Raw genomic sequence first — 18,931 nt, forward strand, 5'->3', positions numbered from 1 at the left:
CACAGCGCCAACAGCTTCAACACTTTCAAAACTATTTGGAATTTCAATATTTCCGGCTTGTCAGATTGTTTTGGTATAAGTATATATGTATGGGGAACAGGTTTGTATCTCCAGAAATGTTAAAAGTTTTGTTGTGAAGGGAACACTTAAGAAGACGTCCAAGATGAAAATACCATTTGACATGTCAGTCAAGCTGTCGAGGAAAACACATTCTCAGATAGGCTCTGCCAGTCAAAACATTTTAATGCATCTGCATCAACTGTATGGATTGGAAATGAGAGTACAAAACTGCATCGCAGGTGACTGTCGGCCCGCAGGAATACCAAGTGTTGGTCTGGTATCTATTGCATTGTGTCAAAATACTTTCAAATATTCAAAGCAATTTTACACAAAATGTTTCTGATTGAAAAGAAACAATACAAATAATTGGCAGTTTTCAATCGTGTTCAATTTTGAAATTGTCTTATTTTCATAATCGTTTTCCATTCCTTAAATGTGCGATAACAATGTTACGCTTTTTTAGCGTACAACCTAATATAGTTACCAGGGTTTGATGTACTTTTCGTGGTATTTAAAAAGTTATTCACCGATGCGTCTGATGGAAGATATTTCTATTAATGGGAAATGCACAACAGATCTGCCAACTTCACTTCTGAGTCAGTGTGACATCAATGCTGTGTTCCTGTGGCTATCGGGACATGTCTGCTATAGCCACCTATCTATCCCGTAAACAAGGGAAATATCCGTAAATTGTTCTCTTCAATTGTTTTGGAAAAAAATAAATATCATTTGCAGAACTAATGGAGATTTCAACAAGTTTCCTTCAGGCCCCATTTTCCACCACTTATTATCTCACAGAATATGTTTGAATACACATGTTTCAACTGTCCGAAGAATGATGTTCTCGTTTTATCACCGAGTCATCGCCTGCTTTGACAATTGAACACGTTTTTTTGCTCTTGACTGAAGCATTTATGTTGCATTCAGTCTTCTTTCTGAAAAAGAAAAACTTCCCTCAATTTGTCAATTTTTTCTAGATTTCTTATTCTGAATTCTGAATTGTTTATTCAACGTTGATGATGTTTTTAATAGAGCTGGCTTGTACAATTCAATCTCGGATGCTTCTGTTTCAAATTCAGTAAAAACAAATCACCTGAGGATTTAAGCTATTAACAAAATGTTTAATCTGGTGTAAATATTTACTAGAGAATTACCAGAACCGCGGTCAAAATTTTGATAAAAATAAAAACCCAGTTTGCACTAAGTTGACCTCTTCATCTCCGACCTTTGTGTTAAAATATCAAAATTCATACATGGGTATTCAGTTCAGAGTCCTAGCCTTATCAAATTTTCTAAAAGTCTTTTATCTTTTTAATTTATTTTGAATGACTCAAGGAAATAACTAAGCTACTTTTTTCAAACATGGTTTTGAGAAAAATGCCTTTGGTTTCAATTTTCTCTGTATGCCATTAAACAAAGCAATCTTATAAGGTTTGATTGCTCACGTCATAAAATACACTGTAGTACGGTAAACACTTTTAATACAGACATATTTTTTCTTATATTTTGGCTTCTAATGACCTTGAAACTTAAATACTTTAACCAAAATCCCAGACGAATGGTCTTAAGCTATGTGGGACCATCAGGGCTTTTAATCTTACATAGATTCCAATCATTAACACAAAAAATTGTGTTTTTTCTACTTCGCTGTCTTGGCTTTTAGCTAGTCTCATGTGCACATGTCTTATCATTACAGGATAGCATGGTGTCTGTAGCAAACCTTGTTCGTCGATTCCAAATTTCTGTTTTGGTAATTTTCATTTGAAACAGTGAAGGGTCAATAAATTATCTAAACTTCACTTGCCCAATTTACAATTTACCCATTCACCCTAAAGTCACCTTTGAACCTTACCCAATCAAAGACTGGGCAAGTCCAGTTTAAAAATGTAGGGGTAAATGAGTTAAAACCTTGTTATACTGCCTTCGTTTGTCCAGTCAAATGCTGGTATTATGGGAAGGATTTGGGATATTGGAGAAATACATAGAAAGCCTTAAAGGAACCGTTAAGACAAAGACAAAATGGACATTGATATGTTAGCAATGATAAAAGAGGTATGGTACATGTGGCTGATAATGAAATTTTAAAACCATTTCTCTTTTACCTATAATAAACCTGTGACCTTCAAAGACAGACAGAAATTATACTGGGCTTATTGGTGAATGTAATTAGGTAAATAAATTGCTTTAAAACTCCTGGTATGGGCATCGTTTGTAAATACAATGTGGTGGTTTAATAATGAGCATGGGTTTATTGGCGTTAAATACAGAGTATAGAAATATCTGCGGATCATCAATATTCCATTGATATAGTTTTTATACTGCCGTGTTGTAAATTTCCCTTTATACTGCCGTGTTGTAACTCTGCTGTGTGTTGGTTTGTCAATATCTCCATTGTACTACAAACTCGCTCAAACAATAAAACTGTGTCCGACAATTGTTTCTGCTTCATTTGAACACGAGAAATGGCTCCATAGGATGTTTTAATCTTTTGTTTTCACTTGCGGGGGGGGGGGGGAAGTCTTGTTTCAGAGCCAATTACAAAAGGCTATAACACACAAAGCGAAAACCCTAACTTAGAAGTCTTGTTGGGTGCAGAATACCGGTTTATGCGGAACACACGGAACACACGGTGTGTTGGAAACGCTGATCACAGATTAAGATATTGACTATTTTTCCACTTGAAAAGAAGGACAATTATTATGGTATTGATTATATTATGATGCTGTGTGGCACTTACAATTGTGTTTATTTTTGCAAGTTTAAATTTGTTTTGGTGTAACATTGAACGTTGCTAATTACGCCACCTCCTTAAAACAAGTGTGACCGTGCATTGTTTAATTTGCACACTGTTAGTTCATAAATTTTGGCTGTTGGCTGATATGACCTGATACCTAAGGTATCAACACCGCCGTTTTTGTGATCGTGTACAATAATCACATGCTTTGTTAGACCAATCAGAATCTCTGGTCGAATTGTAACAACAAAGTGCTCCCTTGCCGAAATGAAAATTGCCTTGGGCGTGCAAACTGAGATATATCTCCACAGCAATGTCGTAATAATTCTTATCAATGATCTTGTTATTATTTTTTTGTTCAGATGAGAATTTGATCAGCGCCATTGTTTCGGAGAAAGCTAGGTTCAATTCATCAGATGTTGCGTCGGTAAAGTTAATTTTTTGAAAGAGGCCAATTTGCTACATTGGTCTGTGAGATGAAATGTACCGCATCAGACCGACTTCTGGAGATAACTGATCGCAGACACCAGTTCATCTCCGGACCAAATGTATTTTTCTCCCGAAAGACCTGACATTCTAGATCCACCTGCCGACAGATGTGTAACGTTGGGCACCGTATTTTTTAATGTTTAGAGATGGTGAGATGTCATTTGAGTACATACCAATTAAAAGAATTTTCTAATTAGGAGGGTATGCTAATTAGCACTATCTTTTTGTATTGTCCATCTGTTCTTGGGATTCAAACCAATTCATTTTTATTGTAGTGTTACAAAAACCATATTGACATTACGCAAAACTCAATTAATCTCTGAACCAATGGTTTAAGATAAACTGTAGCACGTCATTAGAGGGGGTATCATCATTGATTTCTATTCCAATACTTGTGAGACACCAGTTACAAAATGATATCATATTAGTCAAGTTTCTTTTGTGTTTTAAATTATGTTGTCAAAAGGTTGTATTTCATGTTCACCGACCGTGAATTTAATTTTGGGAAAGCTTCCGATATTATGATAAAGACACGGATGTATTTCATTTAGGTGTCTACCTGATTTCTATAGGGAAATATATATACCTGGGATATTCATTTTATCTTTTTGTAAGATCTTGCTTCTGTCATCATGGAATTAGCGAGGCATGACAAGAATAAAATCTCCTTTTAATAAGTTTGTTATGGTTGGTCTGTCAATCCTTAATGTTGACGATTTTCTGGGTGGTAAGTTTCACAGGAAGTGTGCAGTGAGAGTTTGTCGTATGTATATTATCTCGTGTTTGGAGCGAGCGTACACATCTTTGTTGGAGATGACACGGGTTGGTGTAGGTAAGTTACCACTTATCACTGATATAAAACCTCTATTTTGTTACTAACTTGGTTGATGAAATGTTTAAAATTACACTGTGTTGACAAAGCTACCGAGTCGCATGGATCACCCTTGAAATGTTTTGATACCTCCCTATTAAGGCTTGAAGATGTGACGCAGGCATGGGAAAAACTACAGCACAGCATCAACTGCTGGAAAGATATAAGGCATATAAGATTGATATCAAATTATCACTCTTTAGAGAGAAAAGTGTAAGACTCTTGCCCTTTGTCAGTCTCATAGAGAAAAAATGGGCTATATCATGTCCGTTTGAATTGACTCAACATGGACGATTTTTCCACAAACTGAATGTCAAAAGGTCTGAATATTTTTGTTAAGATATATGTCTCCCTTTGGAGACATTTAAAGTTATCATTCTACGGATATCCTCATCTCATCACAGAAGTCTGAGGGCTATAACACGGAGGACATCTTATCCCTTTCACCACTGTAGACCATAATGGACTCATCCAGATCAATGCATGGGAGAGTCTACTAAAGTTGTACATGTAATGACATACAGTGAATTCACTTTATTATGAATCCAATGGGAGCTAAGAAATCGTTTTACTGTACACAAAATTCATTATATATAGTTCCATTTTGAAAGACAATTCCCTGTCAAGGGAGGCAAAAATATGACATTAATTGTCTTGGGCAAAAATTCTTAATAATCATGTTCAATGCAAGATTGTTTTGCACAAACTGGTGTTACATCGTTAATTTGAACAGTTAAAGGCAAAGTAAATTGAAGAAATAAATAATTCAAAAACAGATAGTGTTATTATTGTAACATCAAAAGAGTTAATTCTATTAAATATCCTAAATTATTTTAACTTTTTATTCAACTTGTGTTTTACAGGTTATACGGGTGAAAGGGTTATAGAAACATGTGATAGCTAGTCTATATGTGACCATATGCATGTGGTTAAGAATTTGCTTGACCACATCACAGCAAGACATTTCTAGTCTTTTTACAGTATGCTTTGTCTGTTTGTGGTGCCACTGGTTTGGAGAGTATGATTTTAAACGACATCTTTAATTCCATCGATGACAGAAATTCGATGAATAACTTTATTTGTTATTGGAATTGTTACATAATGTTTATGTTGTGCGTGAATTATCCCATTCATAACAGCGTAGTGTCAAATTTCGTCATAGTTTGTTAATTAATAATAATTGTACATTTAAACCAACTCCGCTGCAAATGAGTCACGTGCTGGAATTATACAATTTATCAACTTGATATGTATGTGGACCATTGTCCCTAGCAATCATGGGTATTCTCTGTTTTCATCATAATGAGGTCATGTTTATAATTTTAAAACTGAGGTCACCGTCAATGAACTTCAAACTGTCACAGATGTTAACATGGGAATTTTTAATTTAATATGTATTCCTTTGTATTGTTGAGGCACGCAAACCCTCAAATGTACTATTATTTTTTAAAGATCTTGACATTTTATATACGAGTATTGTGACATTGTGTGGTTTAATAGCATGTCGTAACTGTGGTGCGTAGAAGTATGGGTTACATCTGGCAGGTATGCTGACTCCACTAATGAAACATACACCAGTAGATCCCATATCTTTATAGGAAATTGATTCGGTGACACACATACAGGGTTGATGAAATGTGACCACTCTGAATAACTTCTGTTTGAAATGTACTTAGGAGTGAGTTATCCACTGAAGTCACCTGCTAATACACATGTCAGTATTCCTTCATAAAGCATACATTTCATATGTAACTGACAGATATACATGTGGGTTGTCAATTTCAATAATCATCATAGATCTGTATGATCTCGTTTACATATGTATATATATTTCCGTTCTGTGGTCTCAAAATACCGGCCAATACAGAAAGTTGTTTATTAAGCATATGAAAGCATGAATTATTGCATGTGAATGTTTTCAAATTGGAAACTATTCGGGTTTTCCGTCACACTATTAAGAGTAATTGAATCCATTTCATGTTGTGATTTCAATTTTAAACTTTGACATAAGTTCTGAATTAAATTTTAATGATATTTGTTACATAACAGAATGGGCACCATAGAAAGCATTATCTCGTTCTCACTAAAAACGTCTGTTCTACCGTTTGGCAAAGATTTTGTTTAAAATGCATCCTGATATAAAAGAAATCACGCAGAAAAGATACTATCTAACTAGTGTTATATTGTTTGGAACGTAAATATAAGGATTAAAATGTGAATTCTTAACATCCATCATGGTATGAATCGCAGTTGCTCTCAAACATAGTTCATGGTGTGTGTTACTTAGTATGTAAAAAGTGGGTGTATATATAGTTGAGAGACCTGCATGCTAAAGTTTTAATTCTAAACACATTAAAATAACAAAACAGAACTAGGAAACGTGGGTTTGAATCATTCAGGTCTTCTTCAAAGGTTGATAAATTTGTTAATTCTGCATTTCTGCTAAATCAATATAAAAGATACCTTACAATAAAATGCCATGTTAATTTACATTTGATAATTATTTATTTCAGTAGCTTTTAAACACGCTGATAACATCATTGTTGAAAAGGTTATTATAATTATGTAATTACAACAATCTACTGAGGTCATAAACTTAAACATGGCAAATTATGATAAATGATAATCGCTGATCGACTTTAACTGAGTCACAAAGCAAGAAACTGGTGCATTTATTAAATTGGTTTAATCGGTATATATCCTGTTTCACTGCTGTACACATTAATCAATTTATTCCATTGACAAATCGGTAGATTTCATCTTTAAAAAAGCAATGCCGGTGCCATAAACATCGACACCTCGATCTGTTAGCATAAAACGGCCGACAGTTTAATTACGGAGTGACGCTGGTCATTTCTGGATGAACACACACAACTAGAGCCGAACAATACTGTTACATTTGATCTGTATCCGTTGTTGTCATGTAATTGTATAATATCGCATGATAGATGTATTGACCAAATATGGCAATGTCATTTGTGCCAGCTCAATTAACGAAGTCAATTAGTTGACTAATGTCGTGATGAATAATGGGTTATAGATTTAACCTAGATACTGAGGATACAGCAGGCTTAATTTCTGTGCTGAGTGAATTATTTATCGTACTTCTCTGTTGAAATTAATGTAGTTTGGGTGATAGAGACAGAAAAAAAAGGTAGAAAGATGTTCTGTCAGCCATTGTTATGCTAAGCCTATATATTTTGGTCATCAACCATTCTGTTAGGTAGTGTTTGTTTATTCTGTTAAATTAAAATACTGTCGGTTATTTGGTTTGGTGATATGAAGAATACAGTATCTTGCTTTATTTCTCCCAGGGCCTATAGCTATGAAGGGACACACCCATTGTATAGGGGAGGATGGTTACAGAACATGCTGGTATCTGGGTCCTTGATACTAAATATGTTCTTGATATGGTCCATATATAGTGGATAAGTCATCACTGTAGTAAATTTAATGTTACAGTCATGCAGGTCCATTTGTCAAACGATTGGTCATGTACGTTGTACGTTATATGGCAGACGGTCAAGTCCCTGTGTCGGCCAAGTGATGGCATCCCTGTTTCAAGTCAGTGGTCAGATCCCTGTGTCAGCCAAGTGATGGCATCCCTGTGTCAGCTCAGTGGTCAGGTCCCTGTGTCAGCTCAGTGGTCAGGTCCCTGTGTCAGCTCAGTGGTCAGGTCCCTGTACCAAGTCAGTGGTCAGGTCCCTGTGTCAGCTCAGTGGTCATTTGCTTGTCTATCACTTGATCAACAGTCAGGCCCCAATGTCAGTCTGATTTATAGGCCCATGTGTCTGATCAGCAGTCAAGTCCCTGTGTTAGATTCCTGTGTTCGATCGGCCATCGAGCCCCTGTGATATGCCATTGTTCAGATCCCTTTGTTAGACCATCCTTCCTCAGAATGTGATTAGTCATCAGGCCCCTGTGTTAGACCATTGTTCCTCAGAGTGTGATTTACTGAGCCGTCAGGCCCCTGTGTTAGACCATTGTTCCTCAGAGTGTGATTAGTCATCAGACCCCTGTGTTAGACCATTGTTCCTCAGAGTGTGATTTACTGAGCCATCAGGCCCCTGTGTTAGACTATTGTTCCTCAGAGTGTGATTAGCCGTCAGGCCCCTGTGTTAGACCATTGTTACTCAGAAAGTGACCAGCTGTCAGGCCCCTGTGTTAGACCATTGTTACTCAGAGAGTGACCAGCCGACAGGCCCCTGTGCTAGACCATTGTTACTCAGAGAGTGACCAGCTGACAGGCCCCTGTGATGGGTTGGGTAACACTGGTGTATCACTTGTTACCCACACGACAATGATCTCCCTGTCAGACATCATCAGAAGCAATCATCGGAAGTGGTCTATAGGACAGTAACCGCAACACATACACAAATTTTACCATGTTATTTCTGCTAACGTATCCTCACCCACAAATGTCAATGACTTTATTTAGTTAAGTGTGTTGATGGAAAGCTTATTTTCATCTGACAATGAGCAATTTCCGTATCAGGGACAGAGAAATCCGAGACCAAGAAATTCATATTGGACAGGAAATTTTACATGATGCTCCTAGAGCGTGGGTACAAACAATTTTCATTCGTTCAAGTTGATGACATTTTACCACAGTAACAATACAAAAATCAATGACAACAAATTTAAAGAAAATATTGGAATTGGTTGTTTATTTCAATCAATTACTATTGTCAATGATTTGATCAAATGATTGTGTAAATATCCTCGATAAAAAGAGGATGAGGTTAATTTCAGTTGGTCTTTACAACTTTGTATTAATATCACTGATCCATTTGAGATTAGAATTCATGGCAAGATAAATAATTGGGCCGTTCATCGCAACAGGAAATAGATCTTTGGACCTATTCATGGGGAGAGGGATCATATCTTTAGCCCACACCCTCGAATATATATACCTAGATAGCCTGATAACTCCTGTAGCAGCTCAAACCTCCCCTGATAGCTCGCAGTGCTAGATATTTAATAATATTGACTTGTATAGATTGTGTTTGACACCGTCAAACATGCAACCATATGTAGAAAATGTAATAACTTTCGTCCCCACGATTGCGATACTGATCTACCTTACCACAGCCAGAATGGCATTGGGGAATTTCCCCGTAACTTTTGTAACAAAGGTTGCCGTAGTAATTATTTCGCAGAGTCAACAGGAAAGGTTTGTGACTTGTTATGATGTGTAATCAACACCGTCATTATGAATATTTTACGTTTTTATTAAGTTTGATACCCCGTCAGACTGTCAGAATCGCTCCACAGAGACCACTTATGTTTATTGAATACTTGCTTTTAAAGCTGTCATTTTGAATCCGATGCCCCCCTGACCCCTGACCTTACCAACCAACCAATCCTGATTATAATCTAACAGTTGGTAAAAGGATGATATATTTATTAATTGAATGAGGTATGACTTCTTTGCAACATCTAATTAAAAGGTCATATGATGACAGTATTGACTAAGTATAATGACAGTGCCATTCAAAGGCCACTCAGAAGTAACATCTCAGTGAAATGTCATAACCTGCGCACAGTAGAACGATAACTCACTTGGGTCCCATTATTCCGACAATAGGCCTAGGCCAACCAGAAGTGCTGTCATTGGTAACCCATGTTTAATCTTACAAGAATGAACAGAATGAGACTACCATGCGTTACCCACGATTCACTGAAAAGAAAGCAAGAACTTGTCCACATTTAAACTTTGGTAGCATAAACTAACATACTGTGAATTCTTGACTAGAATTTGTTAAAATGTAACATGCCTTTCCCTCCCCCTTCCCCCCTCCCCCTAACCCCCTCCCTCAGTATCAAAGTGTCTTCATGAATAACGAACTCTACATGAATCATGTCTTAACTTAGCAAACTAATGTGTTGGGTCCCTGGGTCCCTGGTTTGTTATAAAGGACCAATGGGCAGCCTCTGAGTACATACATATCATGATGATATGTGTCTATATATTTATTGAATACAATTCACACACCACAACTTTTCCTATAAATTGTCGAGAAGTCTGCTGTGGTAATACACAGGTTAGTCTGATATGGGGGCCCATCTAGCCCACCATAATTGTATCCCCATTGACTCCCATCGTAAGGGCTGTAACTACTGATAATGTCGACTTGATTGGGCCAGGTAATGTGAGATAAATCTAACGATTCTTGTGCCTCCATTGTTAGAGGATCATCAAGGCTGTCTATTTAACAGATGTCACTGTTTGTTTGTGGTAGAAATTCTTTATAACCTTGGGGAGAACACATTGATTTATTTTTTTGTTGTTGATAGGAGAATAAAACATCATCAAATCAACATTGAACCAATTACATATGATGCCCTCATTAAATCCGGGGCAGTAAATCTGCTGAAGGCAAATAGATTTATCATATGCACATATTAAATCGGCTAACATCATTGAGACATGGTGAAAATTATCCCATTAGATGCAAATCAATGTAGTGGATTTAAATATTGTTTTTCTTTTTTTTCCTGCAAATGATGGGGAGAGTGCCCCACGTTATTGGGCCGTTATTGGGCCGTAGGGCATATTTACTGCTTATAGAAGGCTGTGATATATAATGCTCTATATAAAGGCTTTGTCAGACCATTACACAGTAGGCGTAATGCAGATCACAATACACGTTTGTTTAAGAGATTGTAATTTCTGGCTAGGCCATTTTTCATGTATAATATGTTGTCTGTTAAAATTGAAAGTGTTGAAATAATCTGGGGGAGTTTTCCCAACAAAGCCTGGCTGATTGGAGCTCGTTGTAGGATTGCTGAGGTAGCCTCATTGTGCAACAAGGACAGGTGTTCACATTACCTGTAACACCTCTCCAGGTAGGTTAATTACAGGTATCGTAAACAGGCTGGAAAACAGCTGCAGAAACAGATATAACACCAGTCACACAGCCACTTATGGCCGTGGAAGGTACAGATGCACATTACTGACAAGAGGTTGATCGTCCAGGTATCGACTCGTCAGTCATACGGAGGGGAACTAATGGTCTACCTGAGGGGGGAATGATTCAATCCCACACTCGACCTCGTCAAATCTTGTGTTTATGATTCAGATTTACGATAGAATTATACATTTTTACCTGTTTGGATAGCGATTTAAATCACTTGGAGTCTGTATGCTAATGGACTAGCAGGAATTTGTCGGACTTGATCAAGGTGAGACCCTCTTTGATATTTACATGGTTTATAAATATATAATATACTGGCTTTGTAATCAAACGTACGGCTCATCTGTCTAAGGTTTGTTTGATATTCATTTGATGACTTTGTCGTGATATAATTGGATCACAGTTAAGATGGATGGTTCACAATGTGCTAGTGTGGTAGAGTTTGTGAGTACAGGAGAAACAATGGCAGAACTTTTAATTATCTTCTATAGATTTGCGTTATTTCCTGTCATATAGACCTGCATTCAAACGAGTTTTGCTGTAATATTAGAATGAGACAATTATTAAAAAAACATTATAATCAATTAGATATAATTTTGAGACAGTTTCCTGTTTTGATGTTCGACCAAGGCAAAGCCGTGTATAATTTCTAGTACCGTGAACAACTTTTTATGCCAAGGTCTTACCATATTGAACTAGCAATAAGCCCATGCCTGGTAATAAGCCCATTCAAATCTATTGTTCAGTAGAAATGCTGACAAATACTAAAAATATGGTATAAAATATGTTTATACATATTCATTATAATTAATATGTTATGTAGGAATGTTTGTTATAAAGGGTTTGACGTTATCTTGAAAATTGGACTTTTTCATGCCAGGTCATTTCATAAGCAAGAATTTGCTATAAGCATGTTCGTACTGGGCAGTGTTACTTCATAAGAAAAGAATTACCATAGAAAACGTGTATGGCCCGACAGATTCTTGTCAAGGTCTTATTGGATTTGTGAATAAAATCTGAATTAGGCTAATTTTATTTCCAGCAGAAATATATCAATAACGCATTATATAACACTGTCATGTTGGACTTTGCGTATAATTCCTGGTGATGCCTGGAGTAAGGTTTGTGTCGAAGTAAGCGTTTGATGATCACGACTTGTGACGATTAGACTCGGTGTATTGTGAAACAAATTAGCATTCTGCTTCCTAACAAATCTTCTGCTTGTTTTTGAAAAGACGGCAATTTTTTGTTTTTTTCTCATTAGGCAAGTTTCCGATTTTAAAGACGTATAGCAAGCTCGTTGAGTGTATATGGGTATTGATTGTGTATAGAAAAGGATGTTTATAAATTAGTGCCGTCTATAAGATTATGACGAGGACTGGCTAGTGGCCTGCATGTTAATGATGTTGTTGTACATGTTATAGCGAACCCGTTTAATGGTGTAAAATCGATACCCTAGTCTGACGATGAACCCCAGTCTGACGATGAACTCCTCTGGCCATTGTGTTACCTCTTGTTTGAATATTTAAAATATACATCAATATTGGCTAACATATTGGGTATAATTATTTGTCGGAAAACAATTATACACAGGTAGCCACCAACGTTCATACCTACGATTGACTTTCAGGTAAATACAGGTAAATACGACCATTCAGCGGTCTAGTATTGATTGGGTCTAGTCAACTATAGCTGTTTCATGGTACTACATGTAGAAACATTGGTATATAGCTTTGAATTATTTAAATGGTATTGTTATATATTTTAATAGCCATTGATGGTTATTTACTTCTCGGTAACGAGAGATTCACTATCTAATATTGACAAGCCTTCAAAACGTGGAACGAAATGAATAAAAATGAATAGGGAATTTTCGTATTACATCAAATGGCTATGAGGTATATGTATCGGGATATATTGGTTCCGCTGATGCTGAACTGCTTGTAGTTACGACCAATCAAAATTAAAAAACTTCATTCAGGATTTTCAGCACTTGTGGTTATGAAATTTGTGGTTCGCTCCGGCAAAGAAGTTGAAAGCAAAGTAAAACAGGTATAACCTTGACCCATCAGCTACCCAGATATAATATTTATTAAGTTCAATGAATGAAGTGATGGGCTATGAAAATGTCAAAATAACCTGTCATTACTACTGCAATTACCGTATTCCACCTATAATATTTCCTGGAGCCAAGTCCTGCAAATAGAGCTAGGGAATATCTGGACTTATTCCCGATTCGAGTCCATAAACAGGAAGTGATTATTTTGAGATTATCAAGTGCATCTGTTGAATCTATTTAAAAGGGGATGAGCCTCGCAAAAAAATGTAGAGTTATATTATCACTGGTAAAATACTCCGTTTTCAAGATCCCTGCTTTACGAAGATGTGTGAATTAAGTAATCGTGTTTGTAACGTTTATTTTGCAAGGTTAAGGTCAGCCCCATTAAAATGCATTCATTGGCAAAACCACATTACTGTACAGGCGTTTCTTTCTTATGTAAGCGTTACATATGTATTACATTTCTTGAAAATGATTGGTTCCACCAGATGAGGAATGTCCAGGTAAATAATAAAAATATACCGAAAAATACATCGGCTATCAATCTAAGTGATGAAAATTACGATGCCTACCGCATAAGCACCGGCATAAGCTTCAGACGGCTGAAATAGCGAAAAGATAAGTTGTGTCTATTAAGAGCTTGGATGAGTAATGGTCTGAACTAAATAAATATTTTGGATAACAAAATCAGAAAATGTACTAAAATGAAATGCAGAAACTACATAGAAAAGTAGTAGGCATGTGTGCTAACCATTAACCAGACTACACATATAGCTGTTTACTACAATCCTTCATTGTCAGAACACCTGTACAGGTTTCATGGTATTTTATTGTGTCACTGATAAAATTACAAGATTATTCATTGAGAAGGTTTAGACTGGGAAGATTTTCCTGTTGAGGTATCTGAGCTCCTTAAATACTTCGAGTCTATCATATGTAGGTGTGCGGGAGATGGACATTCTTCCCGAGGGTATAGAATGTGGTGTCATGCAGAAAATGTACCCCCTGCCAAAAGCATTTCTTTAGCACTAGCAGCAAAGTGGCATTTGACACTATATGACACTTCCAGTTAATACATAATTATTTTGTTGCACTTCACCATTTGTTTTCTCACATTTTTTCACCATGAAGAAATCAACAAATTCAAATATTTTCTAGCCGTTTGTTTATTTGATCCTTTGCAGCATCCGTATCTTGACAGATTTGTGAGGACAATGACAGTTTGGGCTGATGTCTCCAAACAGGTTATAATCTATTTGTATATTAAAAATAGATGTACAAGCATATTATGGCAGATTAGCAAACAGACAATGAATTGTGGTGGAAAGGGAAACTTTTACAGGAAACTTTCTAAAATTTTGTTTACAGACCAGTGGTGTAAATTTCATATGAATACATTTCATGCGTAGATTAAGGATTTAAATCTGATTTATAGCTGAAATCAGAAATGCAAGAGTTGATTTGTTTGTTGCTTAACAGCCCAGCAAAAATATTTCATGTCAAATACACAAAGACGTTTGTGTTATATATTTAAATCTAATTGATAAAACATCCATTTCATAATTTCCTTCTGTAAAATATGTATGACATATTAAATTTTTTCTTCCATAACATACTTACTTCATGAGACTGTTTCTTCCGTTAGATATCTATAAGATTTGGGTTTTCTTCTGATGACATGCAGGTTTTGCTTCCGTAAGACATTTGCGACAAGATGTTTTGTTTTTGTAAGATTATATCTGTGTAGTCAAAGATAATGTCAGACTCACACTTTTCAACTATAGCAAAGACAACAAAGATGGCACATATATTTGTACCAAATGAATCTTTAACCTTGATTTTTTTTTATTTTCATTAAAATGTTTTCAATGTTATATTTATCAGATTAAATGTGGGAAGGGAACCATTCAGATGAATATTTTAAAGATTGTGAATTAATTATTTAAACTTCACATTATGAATAAAACATTATTGCATGAAAAAATTGGAAATACATTTCATCACATTTCATTGATATTCCGATCAATCAAGTAAATGTCAGCGAGCACACTACTAAAACGTTTCTATTAATAAAACATATAATAGAGTTCTGCGTCTCCTAAAATCGTTTAATTTGGTGGTCGGAAAAGTGGGTTTCGCTATTTAGATTTTTGAAGTTTGTGTATAAATGAGTCAGTTTATAGGGTTTGGTATATATATAAATATATGCAAAGATGAACAAACAATTTAGCGAATTCTAAGTAAAGAGCGTGTGTACCGGATACTTCCATGGCAGGACGCTTCCTACACATATATAGTGACTGCTAGCCCTGTACTTGGAGGTAGCACACGAAATACACAGTTGAAATGAGATGTTCATGCACGAATGATTTTGATATTGACAAGTTCATATGAAATAGATATTGCAATTCTCGTGGATGGGACTGACAGTGGGAAGTAGCGATGAAATCGGTTTAGGATTCTGGATTAGTCATACCTGGATTAATCTCACCAACTCGGCTGGGTGATACGCATAATACCTGTATAAGATTTCTCCTCACTCACCGACTTTTAGAGTTCTTCAGGACAGCCTTTGTGTGCGGTGAGAATTGTTATTTATCTCAACACCTTACATGCAAGTATCAGTAAGGACTTTTCATTATAAGTTTACTTCATCTTAAGTTTGTTGAATCTGTCTTTCCCTTTCTCTGTCTCTATTTCACTTCTGTAATCATCTTAAGTTTGTTGAATCTGTCTCTCTGTTTCTCTGTCTGTCTATCTATTTCACTTCTGTAATCATCTTAAGTTTGTTGAATCTGTCTCTCCCTTTCTCTGTCTCTATTTCACTTCTGTATTCATCTTAAGTTTCATCATAATAACTACTGCACTGTGACTTTTACGCATTCTGTCTGTCTGTCCATCTGTCTAATTCTCTGTCTGTTCATCCTGCAATGTGTTTGTACAATACTACTAATATATATGGACCCATCCATCCCTTTATTTGTCTGACCATCACTTACTCTCCCAGAACATTCTATTACTGTTCTGTCTATCAAAGCTAATCTGTATTTATCTTTCCATCAAACCGTTATCTCTATCCGTCTGTCTGTCAATTTGTCTGGGTTTCCGTAAGTGAGTGTATGATAGTGACTTCAGTTGTCTGTATGTTATTGTATGATACTGTATGTGTGTGTATGTCGAGGACTCTTACACAAACACACGCCTTCCATAAGTCTCAATCCTGCCCCATCTCTTCCTGGGTCAGAGATTTTGTTCCAATATTTGTTTGTTGTGTACGCATTTAGGGTTTGTCCATCAGCTGGATTTTATTGTTGTTTACATGAAACGGAACTATGATCAAATAGAACAATGTTTATTTGTGAAGTGATGGTGATGAGACGTGACAGAGGCGTATTGTAATATCGAGCTATTACATTTAAGTGTGGTTTTCATCGACAGCTGGTACATAACAGACTACCTGATAACCCGCTTTGTCTAAATACTGGATGTGCTGATTCTCATGGTAATATGTTTATTTTGTCTTCTCTTCAGTAGCTGCTTCAAACATCAGGAGGGGGCTGGGGCTGGGAGTGGGAAAGACACTTAGGCCATGGGTTAAACATCAGGAGGGGGCTGGGGCTGGGAGTGGGAAAGACACATAGGCCATGGGTTAAACATCAGGAGGGGGCTGGGGCCGTGGGTGGGAAAGACACTTAGGCCATGGGAGAGATTAGACTAGAAAAAGGAGAGGGGATCGAAGGGAAGGAATTGGGGACAAAACTGTGTAATTAACCCTGATAGAGATTTTCATATTCTCCTAAGAAATATCACATGTCAATCATATCTAGGTATTTCTTGTTGTATTGTATGTGTATTGTACCATAATGGGTGGGTCAAATAGATACATGGAGAGTCAACACCTGTTTATTACTTACCGATCAGACCATATATGGAAAGTACACTCATATGCGGGTTTTGTTTTACTTTTGTTTCAGCACTATATTTAAGTTTAAGTATTTTGATGAAAAACATTTAATTGTACACTGGATACATTTATAAAGTGAAACTTGTCTAAACTGAACAACTGGGACCTGTATTTCTATATTATATTGAGACCTGTCTAAACTGAACAGTATCCAGTACAATGTTCAGAATAAACAGGTTCTCGTCTACAGTAGTTTACTCTAGAAATGTGTACAGTGGAGCCTTGGTGAAGGTCTTGTTGATACAGGTGTCCAAATTATACAGGGTAACATAGAAATATGAACAGTGATACCTAGTTGATGATCTGGTGTATACAGGTATCCAGATTTTACAGGTTTACATAGAAATAAATACAGTGGGACCTAGTTGATGCTCTGGTTTATACAGGTGTCCAGATTATACAGGATTAAATAGAAATGTATACAGTGGGACCTAGTTGATGATCTGGTTTATACAGGTGTCCAGATTATATAGGGTTACATATAAATGTATACAGGAGGACCTAGTTGATGATCTGTTTTATACAGGTGTCCAGATTATACAGGGTTACATAGAAATGTATACCGTGGTACCTAGTTGAGGGTCTGGTTCATACAGGTATCCATACTATGCAGGTTTACATAGAAATATATACAGTGGGATCTAGTTGATGATCTGGTTTATACAGGTGTCCAGATTATATAGGGTTACATAGAAATGTATACAGGAGGACCTAGTTGATGATCTGGTTTATACAGGTGTCCATACTATACAGGGTTACATAGAAATGTATTCAGTGGGACCTAGTCTGGTTTATACAGGTGTCCAGATTATACAGGGTTACATAGAAATGTATACCGTGGTACCTAGTTGAGGGTCTGGTTTATACAGGTATCCATACTATGCAGGTTTACATAGAAAAATATACAGTGGGATCTAGTTGATGATTTGGTTTATACAGGTGTCCATACTATACAGGGTTACATAGAAATGTATTCAGTGGGACCTAGTCTGGTTTATACAGGTGTCTGGATTACACAGGGTTCAGCTTAGAAAAATTACCCAGTATATTTCAGAAGAAATGAAATAGAATATAAAAAACATCTGACATACACAAACAATGACATAAATTATGAAATATTTACATAATTCATTATACAGTCACTTGCCATGAAAGCTATTATACAGAGATATACACTCCTACATTAAATATATACATCTATATCACAACAGCCTCTGACATATAAATAATTATGTAAACACGTGTTGAGATTAAAATGTAGGTAAACATGGGGTTTATTCCGGTGTATCTTGACTCGGGTCACATATTGATGTGAGTAACTTTTTACAAGCAGGCTAACATCGCATAAAACAGATAACACAGGCTTTCTACAACTCATTACATCATATAATCTGGTGGTTTGCGACTCACCAAGTGTAGTAAGTATATTTTGTAATATTTCCTCTAATTTTCATTCTTTACAACCCTATGTATTCTGAGAAACTTTTTAATAGAATGGTTTATTTTCAGAAATAAGATTATAACCAAAGAGCAGGATATTTCTGCTGGGATGATATTTTCACAACTTTGCAGGTCAGTCACATGATCGTGAATATGTGATCCCCAGGTTTTTGTGATGATTCATATACATAATGATGTCACACATCTTATAGTTTTGTTGATGATTTGTTTAACAAAATACACTTATATGTTGTTGCTCAATATGCTGTCATAAAGACATGATCACGGAATTATAATCTGTGTAAATTCAATTTTCAATTCTTGTGTCAAAATTTGGAAAATTTCAGCACGCATTTTCAGTTGTAATTTAGGGCCAAATAAGATAGTGTCAAACTTG

General features: G+C 36.1%; 1 protein-coding gene across 15 annotated transcripts in view; it reads left to right on the top strand.

Moving 5' to 3' along the window:
• Window positions 1-18,931, top strand: part of LOC110461677 (plexin-A1-like) — a 217,529-nt gene that overhangs the window by 153,002 nt on the left and 45,596 nt on the right. Inside the window, exon 1 of one of the 15 annotated variants that reach the window (XM_021515263.1) lies at window positions 4,026-4,115. The exons of 10 other annotated variants lie outside the window; for them this stretch is intronic. The gene's annotated coding sequence lies outside the window, so the exon portion shown is untranslated. Of the gene's footprint in view, window positions 1-4,025; window positions 4,116-11,239; window positions 11,340-15,420; window positions 15,712-16,546; window positions 16,633-18,411; window positions 18,513-18,931 lie in introns of those variants that run through there. 4 more of the 15 variants (XM_021515267.1, XM_021515262.1, XM_021515265.1 and 1 more) reach the window with 4 other exon arrangements.

The sequence above is a fragment of the Mizuhopecten yessoensis genome, unplaced genomic scaffold, assembly GCF_002113885.1.
Source record: "Mizuhopecten yessoensis strain PY_sf001 unplaced genomic scaffold, ASM211388v2 scaffold10651, whole genome shotgun sequence".
Lineage (NCBI taxonomy): Eukaryota > Metazoa > Mollusca > Bivalvia > Pectinida > Pectinidae > Mizuhopecten > Mizuhopecten yessoensis.